Genomic DNA, 6,000 nt, shown 5'->3' on the forward strand with positions numbered 1-6,000 from the left:
GGATTGTGAGACTTGAAGGCATTCACTTGGTGATCAGTGAACCCTAAGAGTAGAACTAAAATCGTTTCAGTCCACTGAAAGGAGTTTCAGTGATATTGAGATGGAGATCTCAATATTTCTCACTACCAGTTAGAATAGAACCTATGGGGTCACACACATAGAGGATTTAATTAGTCAGACTATCATAATTGTGATTTGGAATCATAATAGAAATCAATCATCAATATAATTGGTGATTGAATTAACCCACTAACTGTTAGTGAGTTAATGGAAGAAGAATTAAGTGTAATTGATTGCAATTAGATTGCAATTGAGCTGATTTAATGAGCCAAATCAAATTGGGTTCGACCCAAATTGATTTGGATTCATGATTGGGTCAATTTAATTAAACCAAGGTTTGTGCGGATTTTAAAGACCACATGTCGTTCTAGGATGAATATGACTTAAGTCATGTTCACACTATGCGGACTTTAAAGTCCACATGGCATCGTAGGATGCATGCTTCCAAATCAATTAATTCTCTTAATGAGATTAGGAATCCTAATATGATTAGAAAATTAATTAATTGATTAAATAGACACATGTCATGCATCTATGAGCACATGGATTGGACACTTGGCATTAATCCAAGGGTGGGTTATAGTCCCATACTCCTAATAAGATTAGGAGGAGCCCTAAATCCAATCTATAAAAGGGTAGCAAGGGAGAAGTTATGAATTAATTCTCTCCTCTTCCTCTCCACGCCTCCTCTTCTTTCTTCCTCCTTCTCCACAGCAGCAAGGGGTCTTCATCCTCCTCTTCTTCCATGGTAGCAAGGCAAGGAAGATCCACGTGCAAGGTTCCTCCTTACTCTTCCTCCATCGCGAGCAAGATTGAAGAAGAAAGGGTTCTTCTTTAAGGAGGTATGTTGCAGATTTTTATCTTCTAATCTATATGATAATCATGAGAGGTCTTTGCAAGGAGCTAGCACTCCGGTAAGACCCTGTCTCAGATGATTAGATCCTCGTGTGGATACCTGTAGAGGCCGGACAATTGTGTGGCTCAAATAGGAACCTAGATAGATCATCAGGCTGCGGTATTCTTCATCTGGAGAATTTTTGAAGATGAGATCTTAAAATGAATTTCTTCTGATTTTAGTTTCAGTTTTATGAATCTTAATCAACCTTCCTCAGATCCTAATCTCCCCTCCTTAATAAATTCAAAGATCTTCTGGATTTGGATCCAGAAATTTTTTTGAATTCTACGATTCGAGATGCGTTCATGCAATGAACGACGTCCCGATTGAATTCCGCTGCGAACGTCGCATCGAACGGGGCGTAACTCAGCACATATTGCTTTCCTCATGGATGGACGAGACTCGAATCCACAGTGTAGGGACACTGAAGTAATAGTGCAGGTGCTCGTTAGTGTTAGAAGTATGTCCTAGAGCCAACATGGCTGACGCATATTTGTAATCTGGGGCACAAATTTGTAGTTTGACTCTTATTAATCAATAAGATTGGGCAATTTATTTTTCATTCATGTTTTGTATGTATCCATGAATCATCCAAGAAATTAATAGATGATGACACATATTCTCAAAAGAGTTGAGAATTTGAGGCATGTGTCATTAGGAATTAATTTCTAAATACTCCTGATCGATGGATCCATCACGAGGGACGGTGATCGATCCGCTGAGATTAGTGCACAAATCACTTAGTCAGATGGACGAGTCTCGAGTCCATGGTGTAGAGACACTGGAGTGATTATGCAAGTACTTGTTAGAGAACAAAGTACTGAGCATGACCAAAGATAGTAGTCACATGGATGTCATCCACTCGTCAGTGACTACTTATGCTGCAGTTGTATGACTGGTCCTTTGACCTGCAATGCCTCAGCTATTCACTATGAGGTTATTGTAGTTTGACGAGCATGTGAACTTGGGCCCTAACCATTCGGGTCCTTGTAGTGCGGATTGGCTACAGTAGGTTCATTTTAGAATAGGGTTGCATCTAGATGGGATCTATCGACCTTGATAGATTAGGAGTGATCTTATGTGATTTATGAGACTGAGTTCGATAAATTTCTGGCCATGTATTTTGGAAAAAGAGTTTTCCATATCTCGAATTGGAAGTCGTATAAATTTGACATATGACGGACGATGGAGTTTGACGAGATATCCATAACCTCCATCACGTCGGGATCCATGATAGAGGGACTGTATCATACGCTAACTGTACTTAGAGGTTCAGACATTTCATTCTGCTGGGTTGCCACCATATACTGCTAAGTGTCACTAGTGGATTGTGAGACTCGAAGGCATTCACTTGGTGATCAGTGAACCCTGAGAGTAGAATTGATATCGTTTCAGTCCACTGAAAGGAGTTTCAGTCCACTGAAAGGAGTTTCAGTCCACTGAAAGGAGTTTCAGTGATATTGAGATGGAGATCTCAATATGTCTCACTACCAGTCAGAATAGAACCTACGGAGTCACACACATAAAGGATTTAATTAGTCAGACTATCATAATTGTGATTTGGAATCACAATAGAAATCAATCATCAATATGATTGGTGATTGAATTAACCCACTAAGTGTTAGTAAGTTAATGAAAAAAGAATTAAGTAAAATTGATTGCAATTGGATTGCAATTGGGCTGATTTAATGAGCCAAATCAAATTGGGATCGACCCAAATTGATTTGGGTTCATGATTGGGTCAATTTGATTAAACCAAGGTTTGTGCGGATTTTAAAGACCACATATCGTCGTAGGATGAATATAACTTAAGTCATGTTCATACTATGCGGACTTTAAAGTCCACATGGCGTCGTAGGATGCATGCTCCCAAATCAATTAATTCTCCTAATGAGATTAGGAATCCTAATGTGATTAGAAAATTAATCAATTGATTAAGTGGACACATGTCATGCATCTATGAGCACAAGAATTGGACACTTGGCATTAATCCAATGGTGGGTTATAGTCCCATACTCCTAATAAGATTAGGAGAGGCCCTAAACCCAATCTATAAAAGGGTAGCAAGGGAGACATCATGAAAAAATTCTCTCCTCTTTCTCTCCACGCCTCCTCTTCTTTCTTCTTCCTTCTCCACGGCAGCAAGGGGTCTTCATCCTTCTCTTCTTCCACGGTAGCAAGGCAAGGAAGATCCACATGCAAGGTTCCTCCTTCCTCTTCCTCCATCGCGAGCAAGGTTGAAGAAGAAAGGTTCTTCATCAAGGAGGTAAGTTGCAGATTCTTATTCCAACTTATGATAGTCATGAGAGGTCTTTGTAAGGAGCTAGCACTCCGGTAAGACCCATTCTCAGATGATTAGATCCTCGTGTGGATACCTATAGAGGCCGGACAATTGTTCAGCTTAAACAGAAATCTAGAATAGATCATCAGGCTGCGGTGTTCTACACCTGCAGAATTTTTGAAGATGAGATCTTCAAATCTAATAACTTCTGATTTTGTTTCAGTTTTATAAATCTTAATCAACCCTCCTCAGATCATAATCTTCCCTTCCTAATGAGTTCAAAGATCTTCTGGATTTGGATCCAGAATTTTTTTTAAATTCTACGATCCGAGGCACGTTCATACGATGAACGACGTCCCGTTCGAATTCCGCTGCGAACATCGCATCGAACGGGGCATAACTCAGTAGTTAGAGAACAAGGATACTGAGCGTGACCAAGACAAGAAGTCACTTGCATGTCTATCCACTCATCAGTGACTTGCTTGATGTTGCAGTAGTGTGACTGGTCCTTTGATCTGCGGTGCTTCGGCTACTCACAGTGAGGTTATTGTAGTTTGACTACACGTATACATGGTCTCTAGACATACAGGTCCATGCAGTGTAGATTGGCTGCAGTAGGTTCATTGTAGGAGTAGGGTATGCACCTATATGGAATCTATCGATCTTGATAGATAAGGAGAGATCCTATGTGATTTATAAGACTGAGTTCGTAAGACCTCGGCCGCGGCAGTATACACAGTGGAGAAAGAGTTTTCCACTCTCGAACTTAAATCGAATAAATCTTGCATATGACAGACGATGGAGTTTGACGAGTTGTCCATGACCTCCGTCCTGTAGGGATCCACGATAGAAGGACTGTATCATACGATAACTGCACCTAGAGGTTCATCATTCCATTCTGCTAGGTAGCCACTACATGTTGCTAGGTGTCACTGGTGGATGGTGAGACTCACAGGGAATATCTCGATGGTCGATAAACCCTAATGAGTTGAGTTGGAATCGTTCCAACCCATTGAAAGGAGTTTTTCGATGATATTGTGATAGAGATCGCAATATATCTCACTACCAGTCAGAATAGAATTTATGGGGTCACACACATTAGAAGTATTGACCGATCTGATGGTTGAATTGTGATTATGAATCATGAATAATCAATTCGATTGATAATTAGTTGAAGAAGGAATAATGGGGTTTAATTAAATTGGACTTAAACACGAATCCTACTTAGAGTAGGATTCCTAGAGTCCTAATCAGATTAGGACTGAGAGTCCTACTTAGAGTAGGATTCCTAAAATTCTAATTGAATTAGGATTTTGAATTCAACTTGGAGTCCTACTTAGAGTAGGATTCCTAGAAGTCCTAATTAGATTAGAACTTCGGATTCAAATTAGAGTCCTAATTGGATTAGAACTAAAATTGAACAAATCCTAATTAGATTAGAATTTCTTAAGTTCTAATTAATTATTAATCTAATGAATTATGATGACTTCTAATTTGATTAGGATTGAAGGGTTCCATTGAGTTATGGTTCAATCAAATCCTAATTGGATTAGAATTTGAAGGAAAAGCAAACAGGTGCACCTAATCCTTTTTAGAAGAGGACTAGACCACCTTGCATTAGACCCCACGCCCCACTTGATTGGATCAAGTGGGGCATGCGTGATGAGGAGAAGCCCCTCCTGTTGCCCAAGGTGACAAGCCAAGAGGGAGGGGGGGGGGGGGGGGGTGAATTGGTTTCTCTTAATTTTAACTATCTTACTTATGTCAATTGATGAGTTAGTGGAATTAAACAAAGCACAATACAAACAACAAGAAGTATAGTGGTTCGGTGCTCTCCTAGCACCTACGTCCACTCCCCAAATGACCCCTTGGGAATTCACTATAATCCCGCGGATTACAGTTGGATTGTTTTTCGGGCTCACAATCCAAAAACCTTTACACTTTGGTTTTCCGGGTTCACCAAAAACCTATGTTGGTTTTACGGGCTCACCAAGGAACCTATGTTGGTTTTCCGGGCTCACCAACGAACCTTTACAATTGGTTTTATGGGTTCACCAATCAACCTACACCGTTGGTTTTGCGGGCTTACCAACTAACCTTAACAAGGTGATTAATAAAAGAAGTAAGAAGATTTAAGCTCCTAGATGAGCAAATATAACAATATAATCTACAAAGAAGAGTTTAGAGAATAGTTATCGCTTGATGTGACTTCTCTCTTCTTTGTCAAGGATGCTTCACTCTTCAAGGGTGGATGGAGCTCTTAATGACTCTTGGAATCTGCTCAACCACTTTCTTTTGACTCTTGAATGAAGCACTTGGATGAAGAAGATTAGGGCACTTTGTCTTTCTTGTGTACTCTTTGATATTTTGTAAAAGGATGTTCTCTCTGATGAATAGTGCCACTTTAAATAGTTTCCTTCATCCATTGGACAAGCCTCAATGGTTAGAATTCAAAAACTAGCCGTTACTCACTGTTGGAAGGACAAAAAGTACTTCTGCAGAACTAGCCGTTATTCTTCTGCCCATGCTTGGGTCGACTCAACCTTTCCTTGGGTCGACCCAACTTTCACTTGGGTCGACTCAACCTTTCCTTGGGTCGACCCTCTCAGAACCATAGAAACTTACAATTCAGCCTTCCTTCACTTGGGTCGACTCAACATTTCTTTGGGTCGACTCAAGGTTCAGTTGGGTCGACTCAACTTCCACTTGGGTCGACCCTCTCAGGGTTTCCAGAGAATCTATTCTGTCAATGTATTCTGTCACT

The sequence above is a fragment of the Phoenix dactylifera genome, chromosome 12, assembly GCF_051530095.1.
Source record: "Phoenix dactylifera cultivar Ajwa chromosome 12, Ajwa_hap1_PhDact_Kaust_v1.1, whole genome shotgun sequence".
NCBI classification, from domain to species: Eukaryota; Viridiplantae; Streptophyta; class Magnoliopsida; order Arecales; family Arecaceae; genus Phoenix; species Phoenix dactylifera.